Source organism: Parasteatoda tepidariorum, chromosome 6, assembly GCF_982258835.1.
Source record: "Parasteatoda tepidariorum strain Cologne lab strain chromosome 6, Ptep-v5.0, whole genome shotgun sequence".
Taxonomy (NCBI): domain Eukaryota; kingdom Metazoa; phylum Arthropoda; class Arachnida; order Araneae; family Theridiidae; genus Parasteatoda; species Parasteatoda tepidariorum.
Window position 1 is genome coordinate 51,331,839 of NC_141760.1, and position 12,238 is coordinate 51,344,076.

General features: G+C 30.6%; 1 pseudogene across 1 annotated transcript; it reads left to right on the top strand.

The window, feature by feature from the left end:
- Positions 1-4,894: 4,894 nt before the first annotated feature.
- Positions 4,895-9,990, top strand: LOC107446896 (uncharacterized; annotated as a pseudogene). The gene has a single exon (XR_015434632.1). The product of XR_015434632.1 is annotated as an uncharacterized LOC107446896 (transcript).
- The last annotated feature ends 2,248 nt before the right edge of the window (positions 9,991-12,238 follow it).

The window sequence follows — 12,238 nt, forward strand, 5'->3', positions numbered from 1 at the left end:
TTATTTCTCAGATTTTGCATCCAGGAAAATATTTATTCAAATACAAAAATAATAGTGTATGTTGCTCTTTTTTATTTCATTTTTTTGTATTTTGTGAATATAATTTAGCATGTGTGTATCAGAAATTTTCTCGGAGAAATTCTCCGATTTAACTTTTTGAAACCACTCATTTTGGACGAAAATATTTACACACACATTTGTAAATTTTAAATGTAAATATCTATTCTCTGGTGGTTGCAGCAGGCAAACCTTAATTTTCTCATTGAACATTTTGTGTGCTAATAAGCAAGTTTTAATACCAACCTTTTTAAAGTTTTATATCTCAATAAATAGATATCTGTTGCACATTAATTGTTTAATACATGGGTGCATGTTAAAGTTATTGTAGCGGGAATTTTTTAATATGCAATTAAATATTTTTAAAAATCTACTTCTTATTTTAATTTGTAATTCAATACAATTGTTTTTTACAACTTGGTAAAAATCTGACAGTAATATTTAATGTTCCTTCAAACATAAAAGAGTCCCACATAAAATTTTGATAAAGTTGCGGCCCGCCATTTGATTAGTGTTTTTAATTGTGGCCCCCGACCTCATGTAAGTTGGAAACCCCTGCAGTAGAATATTCAAGGAGCGTCTGTTATTCCTTTCTTCAAACAAAGCAATTGTTAATTTTTCTGACAAATCAGGAACCACCTTTCGCCTATTTAATTAATTTATTTTTGTTAAAAATCTAGTGTCAAACGTATTTTGTGAATAGACCAATGTTGCACCAATTTTCGCTACTTTTAATTTTTCTTTGAAGAAAATCGCCTACCTTCATAAAACAAATTTTTGTGCAGAACATTGTGCGTGGAGAATTTGCTAAAGGCAAGTCAATGACTATAAATTCTAAAGGAAAGTCTGATTATAAATTCTAAAGGAAACTCAAAAGACTTTAATTTCTGTGAGTGATCATCATCTGCTCATACAGATCGTAAATTATCAGGGCAGGATATCATCGGCCCTGATGAATAGAGATAAGTCAATTAATGTTGCATTGCTACAAAGTTTATAAAGTTATTTTGTTGCCAGAGTATTAGGTATACATACCTCAATATTTTATTTGAAGAAAATAAGTGAATCTTAACTTTTAATTTTCAACAAGCGAGCGAAAAAAAAAACTTTTAGAAAACGGGGGGAAAATACTTAAAATAAAAATCTAGCTTTACCAGGCTTATACCTCGGACGGTAACTTATTAAATATTTTTCTGTCTCCCTAATTTTCTTTAAAGAGCTGAGGGAGTAAAGCATTCGCCTCCTAATGAGGTGAACTGGGTTCGAATCTCAGCGATGGTTGGGCGATAGGAATTCCGCACCCAAATCGCCCCTACCACAATGCTGACGTAAAATTTCTCAGTGGTAGACGGATCATGAGCTAGAATCCCCTTGTCGTCAAGCTAAATTTAGAAGGTTTTCGTGGTTTTCCACTCCATGTAACGCAAATGCGGACAGTTCTATCAAAAAGTCCTCCACGAAAGCTAATTTCTCCCACTGCTTGATCCAGGATAGGATATTCCTTGTCTTCTGGATTGGTTTCAAAATTACAAGGGTACGAAGTTGAACATTAGTAGTCGTAAACCCAATATTGGGTCGGGTGTTAAACGGCGGTTATAAAATAAAAAAAAAATTTAAGAAATTGCTGGCAATTTTTTTTTTTTTTATTAGTTCAAAATATAATAACATAAGTACTAAAATATTATAAAATAATATAATAAAATATGGATAGTATAATTGAAGAAATGAATTAGTTTTTAATCTATTTGGCAGAAATTTTTGTTTTGTAATTACTGTCCCTATCTGAAATGCAGTCAGTGGAAACAATTACCTAAGTGTCTGTACTTACTTTACTAATTCACTTTTACTCTCTCACTTCTTTAACACTGTAATATTTTAAATAAGTAACTAGTTGACTCAGAATATTTATTTAATATAACTTTTGTACTTTCCTCATTATTTTGTATGAATTTAGCTCAAAATAAGTGGAAAATATTATATTTAGCATTTTAATTATTTATGGTTATGAAATTCAACATGATGCCCTCCTTTTCTGAACTTTAGAATTTTCCAAACATAGCTCACTTTTAAACAGTTTTCAAATTTGCAGTAATTTAGAACTAAACTAAGAGAAACATTGAAATGTCTTTAATTACAATATCAATTATTGATATATTTTTGAATAAGAATGAGAAAAGGATGCGCGTGATTCACTTGTCGTGTAGGGTGAATCACTTCATGCGAAAAATTCGTGTATGCGAAAGAGAGCTTGATTTGTGAAATATATGTCGAAATATAAATCGCGAAAAGCTCGCCAATCGGCTCGTTCACCTACCCATGGAACCTTTTAGGAAAGGAATATCCAAAACACATCGAAAAATATTTCTAAGAATTCTTCTTTTTGAAGATAAAATCTAGTGCCTGAAAAAATCGCTCTATTAAATTTAATAATCTTATATGAAAGATCTATTTCAACTTTACATTCCATACTTTTTTCTGAATCATATTATACTTCAAACATTAAAATATGCAAAAAGTATACAGAAACACATAGTTATACTATTTGGGTTCCACAGGGGGAGGGGACTGATCGTAAAGACACTGTTCCCCACAGAAAACCGAAGTCAAGCATCACTGGCTACGGTCAGTAAGCGGGTGGATGACAACTTTGATTAGCCTGCGAAGGGACCGAGGCTGCACAGTATCGATTCTCGTTAAACTTTTCTTCCGTAAAGTGCTCGACTTCGCGCGCAGGTCGTCGGGCTACCGAAGCAGGGGAACCATCCCTTCTGCAGAGATTCTAAAAATTCCTCATATATTGAAAAAAAAAAGGGAAAAAATAAAAGAAAAATAAGGAAGAAGAAAAAGAAAAGGAAATAATTAGAATTTGCAATAAGGCACAAATGAAAACCATGAAAAAGTTTTGATAACAAACTAATTGAACTGTAGCTGACAATTATGAGACTCTATCTCAGCAATTATTAACATTTTCCAGTTTATTGTTCTTCATGAAATTAAGTGTTTTGGGCAGCTTAGATTGCTCATAAAACTGTTCTTTATTTTATTTTAATTATTATTTTATTTTAATTATCATTTTTATATGTTTTAAATTAGCACTTAAATTGTTTTTCTTTTTTTTAATTTTATTTATTTCAAGTATTTGAATTTTAGACCAATATAAAAATAAATTTTTAAGAACACATTAATTTTTTCATTTTAAAATTTACAAATTATAAATCTTGAAAGAAATGTGTTATGATTTTTCTGGCATATAGACAGAATGCTATTATTTATCATAACAATTAATAATCGCGACCTATCGATTTAACGCCTGTATCGGCAGGCCGATACAGCGACTTTCGTTCCAGGCGATGCATCAGAAATCTGATTTAAGCAGTCGAGTAAAGAAGACGAACGATATAGCGATACAAGACACGCAAGGATCTTTTACGTTCCGATGGATGCCATCTCGAGCTGGGGAAGACGATGTTCGTATCGTTATATTGAAACGGCCTTGATTGATGAGCGGTAGAATCAGTTTTGAGAACATATATCGTGATCTCGCATGTTCGTTTCCGCACCTCTTAATTTTCTTTGGCGCGACTTGATATCGTTTTTTGCAGATTATTTTCAGTAGGACTGACTTTGTGATCGCCGTCGTTACCTTGTTCTGAACGTAATCTATTATTGAAAAGAATATATAGAGAAGTGTTTCTTAATTAATAAGGTAAATTTTTCTTTGAAACAAAAGTTTCTTTTTTATTTTTAAATGTAAAAATTAATTTTGATATTATATGTTTAAGTATTATTGTACATTATTGAATTAATTACAAACGGAAATCTAATTTAAGGGGCCCATAAAGAATTAAATTAAAAAGTAATTAAATTTGTTAGGCTATTTTTTACTTTATTTTAATTTATTAAAAACTTTTCGGATAAAACAATAATTTAAAGGGCTTTTATTACTGATTTTAAATTTATAAATCTTTAGTTGTTTTCCTTTTTATAAATAAAATTATAACAAAACTTATTTTTCCTCTTTTGGATTTGGACGAGTCAAATAACTTTGTTTATTCAAAAAAATTAGTAATGTTTGCGATTGCGACTTCTTTTTTTAAAATCATTTAGCACTTCGTTTTATTAAAGAGTATAATCGTGTTTTTTAATTTTGTTTCAATATTGTCAGTTGAATATGTTATTGAATATCATAATTCTTTTGTTTTTATTTTTAAGAAATTAAACCTTACTTTGTTTTTTCGCTCAGAATTCGGTAATTATTCAATTTAACTTAATTATTTATGTGAAATAATAATGATAAAAAATAGTGTTGTTTTAAAAGTGTTTTTTTTTTTTTTTTTTTTTTTTTTTTTTTTTTTTTTTTTTTAATTTGTTTAGCACTTTGTTTTAAGCATACGAATAATTTTTAACGAACTTATTTCTTAAATTTTCTTTCTATATTGTTAGGTAAATATATTGATAAATTTCAATTTTATTTATTTTTTTATTATTTATTTTTAAACTAAGAAATCTTTCGTTTTTCGCGCGATCATTTTTAGAAAATATAACAATATCTTTCTTAAGCAAAACATATACATCAAATTCATAAATTGATTTAAATCAATCTGAGTATGAAGTTTTGATAGAAATCCGACTTTCTGCTCCTTACAAGTAAATGAATTTCAAAAATACTATATCGCGATGCAAAACTGACGATGCATCACAATATAAAATTTCTTATATCGCCCAATCCTATACACAAGCAAAGGAGGGGATACAAGCATTTATATTCATTGTCCACGAAGTACTTCGATTGGTTTGAAAAGATTATCAAACCAAGCATGCGCATTTGCAAAAATGTCATTCTAGTAAACCTGGCAAAACATTTAAGCAATAAAGATGAAAACGATGGCGTAATCGACCAATCAAATGCCTCTATTTATTAAAAAGTCGGTCAGCCAAGCAACAGATGCTCTATATTTCGAGGCGAACTCTTACTGAAGGTTAGAAGGGAAATGAAAAGGCCTCCTCTCGTATCCTTTGGCCAAGATGTAAACAACTCTCATCGCTTTTGTATACTGCTTTCTTGAAAAAATTTTTACCGAGATAACTGTATTAAAACTTAATGTCTTACTTAGACCGAAGAAGACATTAATTAACCATATTTGTGTAAAGGAAAGTTTTAAAAAAGTTGTTTTTGATTTGCAACTACTTGGATCAAATTTATAAGTCCGCGTATTAGTAATCTCACACATGTAATTACCCTCGTAGTAATGGAAACAATATAGAAAGCTTTTGAAAAAGGTTATTTCCATCCAGATCTAATTCATACATTATCTTCTTTATATGAAAAAAAATCGATGTGAATGACAAAATATCTTTTTTCTGACAGTTAATAAAATTCGTATCGTGCGTGCATAAATTTTTTTAAAAAACATTCTGTTTTCTGTACAATTCATTGTGTGAAAATTCTCCAAACTATATTCTGTACATTCATTGTGTGAAAATTCTCCAAACTATATTCTGTACATTCATTGTGTGAAAATTCTCCATGGGTAAAGGAAATATTATTATATTATGGCAATCTCAATCTATGTAGCAACACTAGCAGCAAATAGTCTCTGTGCAATGTGCATGGTTGCAATGAAGTTCTAACAGAAAATTATTTTCATACATGGAAATTTAATGTTTGTGTTGATAAGTTTCCAATTGTAGTTCATAATTATTTTTTGTTATTATGAAACATTTTACTTCTGTTCTAAAAATTAAAAAAAAAAAAAAGAAGTAGTTTCATTTCATTGCTTTGTGTTCATAATTTGGAAATAATTTATTTAGGCAGGCATTGTGATAAATTAATCAAGGAAAAAAAGTATAATTTGGTACAAGTTACACTTTAAACGAACTTTTCATGCAGTGCGTTATTAAACAGTTATAAATAGATCAAAATTACTGACTACTGCAGATAATTAAGCTGTGTGTCACTTTCATAAAACATGTACGATAAAACATATATTTATACACAAGAGATTTAAATTGTGATTTTCTTGTTCACACTGAGAAAGTGTTTACTGTATTCAATTTGTGCAATTAAATACTGTTAAATAGAATTAAACTTTGTTGACTTTCTCGTATTTATGTTAATGAATAAGAGCTTGCTTTTCTTGTGCATGATAGAACATTGAAATAAAAATTTGAAATGAAATTTTTTTATTATTATTATAGATAATTTCAATCTTTTTATGTCAGTGAAAGTGAAATTTTTTTTTTGCCTTTCTTCGTTTATAATTAAATATTTCTGCAGTGTCTTAGTTAATGAAATCAAGTTTGATAATTTCATGTTCATAATTGTTATCATCATGTTAATATCACAAAGTAAAATAATTTAATTTAGTTTTGTATCTTTATATATTCAACAAAAGAGAAATATTAAAGTTGGTTGTGAAAAATAAGAAATGTTAGCATCTCAATATAATTTAAATTAATGCTTTCACAGATGCACTTATTAATAGGTCATATTTCTTCAGTATTATATTTTACTTAATTAAATATTTAGTCTAAGTAAGTGACTTAATAAAGCATGTTCTTTTTTGTATCATATGCTATTAAAGGCCTAACTTAATTCAGAATAAGTATCATTCTGTAAGTAAACCTTATTCTTGTTATTGTAACAAGAGGTTTTCAGGAAAATGTCCGACTTATACTGGTGAGAAGCCTTTTTCTTGTAGTATATGTAAGAAGATATTCCTAATGAATGATTATGAATAAACATAGTTGTGTTCTTACTGGGGAATAACCTTATTCTTGTACTATATGTAAAAAGAGTTTTTTCGGAGAAGAGTAATATGACTAAACATTGTCATGCTGATACTGGTGAGAAACTTTATTCTTGTAGTATATGTAATAAGAGTTTTTCACTAAAAGGTAATCTGAAAAGACACAGTCGTATTCATACTGGTGAGAAACCTTATTCTTGTAGTATATGTAATAAGAGCTTTTCACTTAAAAATAATCTGAAAAGTCACAGTCGTGTTCATACTGGGAACTACAAGAAACCTTTTTCGTGTAGTATATGTAATAAAAAATTTTCAGAAAGAGTATTTCTGAATGCACACAGTCGTGTGCATACTGGGGAGAAACCTTATTCTTGTACTATATGTAATAAGAGTTTTTCACTAAAAAGTAGTCTGAAAAGACACAGTCGTATTCATACTGGTGAGAAACCTTATTCTTGTAGTATATGTAATAAGAGCTTTTCACTTAAAAGTAATCTGACCAGTCACAGTCGTGTTCATACTGGTGAGAGGCGGAAGCCTTATTCTTGTAGTATATGTAATAAGAGTTTTTCACAAAAAGGTAATCTGACACGACACAGTCTTGTTCATACAGGTGAGAAACCTTATTCTTGTAGTATATGTAATAAGAGTTTTTCACATAAAGGTCATCTCATTACACACGGTCTTGTTCACACTGGTGAGAAGCTTTTTTCTTGTAGTAAATGTAATAAAAGTTTCTCACTAAAAAGTAATCTGAAAAACCACTATCGTGTTCATACTGGTGAGAAGCCTTATTCTTGTAATATTTGTAATAAGAGTTTTTCACAAAAAGGTAATCTGACACTACATGGTCTTGTTCATACTGGTGAGAAGCCTTATTCTTGTAGTATATGTAATCAAAATTTTTCACTAAAAATAAATCTGACCAGACACAGTCGTGTTCATACTGGGAACAAGAAACCTTTTTCTTGTAGTATATGTAATAAAAAATTTTCAGATAAAGTATTTCTGAGTGTACACAGTCGTGTGCATACTGGGGAGAAACCTTATTCTTGTACTATATGTAATAAGAGTTTTTCACTTAAAGGTAGTCTGAAAAGACACAGCCGTGTTCACACTGGTGAGAAGCCTTATTCTTGCAGTTTATGTAACATAAGTGTTTCATTAAAAAGTAATCTGAAAAAACACTGTCTTGTTCATACTGATGAGAAGCCTTATTCTTGCAGTTTTTGTCATAAGAGTTTTTCACAAAAACTGATTCTGAATCAACACAGTCGTGTTCATACTGGTGAGAAGCCTTTTTCTTGTAGTATATGTAATAAGAGTTTTTCACAAAAAGGTAATCTGACACAACACAGTCTTGTTCATACTAGTGAGAAGCCTTATTCTTGTAGTATATGTAATAAAAGTTTTTCACTAAAAAGTAATCTGAAGAAACACAATCGTGTTCATACTGATGAGAAGCCTTTTTCTTGTAGTATATGTAATAAGAGTTTTTCACAAAAAGGTAATCTGACACAACACAGTCTTGTTCATACTAGTGAGAAGCCTTATTCTTGTAGTATATGTAATAAGAGTTTTTCACAAAAAGGTAATCTGACACAACACAGTCTTGTTCATACTAGTGAGAAGCCTTATTCTTGTAGTATATGTAATAAAAAATTTTCACTGAAAAATAGTCTGACCAGTCACAGTTGTGTTCATACTGGGGAGAAACCTTATTCATGTAGTGTATGTAGTAAGAGTTTTTCATATGAAAGTTATCTCATTAGACACAGTCTTGTTCACACTGGTGCGAAGCTTTTTTCTTGTAGTAAATGTAATAAAAGTTTTTCACTAAAAAGTAATCTGAAGAAACACAATCGTGTTCATACTGGTGATAAGCCTTATTCTTGTAGTATATGTAATAAGAGTTTTTCACTAAAAAGTTATCTGAAAGAACACCATCGTATTCATACTGGTGAGAAACCTTATTCTTGTACTATATGTAATAAGAGTTTTTCACTTAAAGGTAGTCTGAAAAGACACAGCCGTGTTCACACTGGTGAGAAGCCTTATTCTTGCAGTTTATGTAATATAAGTGTTTCATTTAAAAGTAATCTGAAAAAACACTTTTGTTCATACTGATGAGAAGCCTTATTCTTGCAGTTAATGTCATAAAAGTTTTTCACAAAAACTGATTCTGAATCGACACAGTCATGTTCATACTGGAGAGAAACCTTATTCTCGAAGTATATGCAATAAGAGTTTTTCAAAAAAAAGTCATCTCACTAGATACGGTCGTGTTCTTACTGGTGGAAGCCTTATTTTTAGTTGGTTTAAGAAACATTTAAGTATTATCGATTGCTTCATAAAATCAATTTCTTGTTTTTCAAGGCAAGTCATTTAAATATTTACTGATCATAAATTTTTTTAATCTCACTTGAACGTTTTTGAGACTATTTTCAACCAAAAATTAGAAGAATGCAGAAGATTTCTCAAACTCTTAAAAAATAATCGTAATTATTAAATCATAAGTTTTTTTTTAATTCAAAAAACTATTTAACTAAATAATTAAATTTAATCAGGAAATATGCAAAGGATTTTAATTTGTTATTTTGAAATAGCTGTCCAGTTCATTGAAAAAAAAATTTTGTTATGATATCTTTATGTATAAGTGTGTGATATTAATAAGTAGTTCTTTTCTTATAATGGTTTAGCACCTTTTCAATATCTTGTTATAAATATTTCTATTTTTCTATAAACAGTTGAAATAAAATGCACTTTGTTTATTTTTATACTTATATTGTGTATTATAACATAATGGATAAAGAAATCTAGTTCAAAAAATTTTTCAAAGAAATTTTATAAAAATTATTTTTTTTAGTACAATTTCCATATCTTGTACAAAATATATTTCTATTTTTTTTTATAGACAATTAAAATAAAATGCACTTACTTTAAAATTGCATTTGCAAATTTTTTAATGAAATTCTATACATTTGTAAAAGACATTCTTTAAAATTTATTTCCTATTTTTTAAAGCTATTATAATGATGTTCATGTGAAGTGATTTATCGTCACATTTTATGTAAAGTAAGGATGTTCAACTTTTTTTGCAATCATGTTCCTAATGTTATTTAATATATTTTTTGTTGAGTGTGTAATAAAATATTTTTTCAAAATAAATAGCTTTCTGGTTGATCATAGTCGTGTTTATTATGGTGTGATATACTATTGTACATTATAGAAGGTATAAAAAGTTGAATTCATAAGATTGCCATAGGTAGAGAGTTCTGCTCTGCGCCACCTGCACCCCATTTCGATCGCCAATTTACCCATCCTGTAATTTTATTTTGATACAAAAAAAAATCTATTTGATTATTTCAAACAGAAATCTTTATCAACAATTGGCGATCGAAATGGGCTACAGGTGGCGTTGAGCAGAACTCTCTACCTATGGCAACATTTCGCACGCTGTCACCATTAGCGTGTGGAATGTCATAGAAAAAGGAAGTACGTTAGTTTCTGTCTTGATTTTCATATAGATTAAAATATTTTAAGTTGGAAACTATATGGAACTGAAAACTACATTAAACATAGTTCTAAAGAAAAGTATCATGGAATTTTTAAAAAATATTTTTATTAAATAAAGAGGAAAAATATTAAGAAAAGGGTTAGTTCTAAAAGAAAGCATCATGGAAATTTAAAAAAAATATTATTTCATTATTTATTATATTATTTATTCTCAAATTATATATGTAGATTATCCCTTCATTACCTTTAGATGACATACCACGCAACAAAATTTTTCAATTGTAAGATCTCGATATGAATTTCAATATGTAACTTAAAAGCAGAGTATCTGAATGCTAGTTGAAATTATTCATTCAAAATTAAAAAACTACTTACCCGAAAAACAATTATTAATTTTAATTGGACTCAGACGTAGTTGCCCTAAGGAAATAGTCCTCTTTGAGGCTGATCTTCAACCCCTCCAAACTAGAAGAAAGGCTAATCTCACCAATTACTTCAACAAACTTTCTAGCTATGGTCAGCACAATAGAACATCTCTTTACCTTAACAACTGGCGCAACAATCAGCGACTGAAGAAAAACAGTCCATTCAGTCATGCTGAACTTCTGCATTTGCCTTCTGAAGACGTTGAGCCCCACTCCTTAAAATCTTATCTGAATCCTTCAGAGGGAATCCCCCGAGTCCATTTCCACTTCGACTTTTCTGCTCCGGTCACAAAGAAAGATCTTATCCCAGCTGAACTGGCAGCTAGCTTTGGAAATTTTAGGTGAGATTCCCAGTGACGCCGTAAAAATTTACACAGATGGTAGTGGACTCGGAAACCTAGCTGGTAGCGGCGTCTTCATTGAAAAATCTGAGCAAAATTACTCCATCTGTCTCCGTAATCCTGATTTCACTTCAGTCTTTCGAAGTGAATTAATCGCAATTGAACAGGGCATCGATGCTATAATTAACGAGAGTGACTTTGGAGATCTTTGGATCCTGTCGGACAGTCGCAGCTCTCTTCAACACCTACACAACTGGACTAAAGTAGGAGACAAAACAAGCATCTCCATCCTTCTTAAACTTCAACTTATTGCAAAACACCACGACGTTCATCTTCAGTGGATACCATATGGATATCGTTCAGTGGATATCCCACGTTGACATCTTTGAAAATGAGCAAGCGGATCGCTTGGCCAAGGAGGGCTGTAGTCATTTAACATCTTCGTCCTCAGCCCTTACCTTTTCTGAGTATCAGTCTAAAATCAAAAGCCATCTATCAAAAAAGTGGAGGATCCCCCCCCTCTCATCATTGGTATGCGGCCAAGGAACCGGGCTCTTCACTTGTTCATATAGGTGATAGAGCATCTCAAACAGCTATTTCCAGACTGGCAAGCGGACACACGAACAGTCTCTCGTACTTTAAAGGAAGAAAGACTTATGCAGTCTGCTCTAAATGTGAAGCCCAGCAGGCCTCAGCAGCACATATCCTCGACTGCTTGGGCCTTTTCAAGGAGGACTTATATGCTTCTCCACTTCTTGTAATCGACTTTTTGAGGGTCAACAACAAACTTCTGGATCTTGTCTGACCTCGTCAGACAATTAGAGGATAAGTAACAACAACAACAATTATTAATAATCAGCACAAATGATACTATTTCAAATAATTCGATTATTCTTTATTGATTTTTTCCGAATTATATAGATACAAAAATATATACTATTATATCCCATATAGCACTTATCTTCCGAAACCTTTCCCTAGGACCTCCCAAATGCATCCCTTTCTTCCGAGGGAAGGCGCGGATAAATAGGGGAAAGCCGAGAAAAATTCCATTCTAACATTCCTACGGATAACGATACGTAGGAAGTCCTTCGGAAACATCGCCTACGGATATTCCTCCACCGGTCATCCGTTAGAAATCAATCCAATG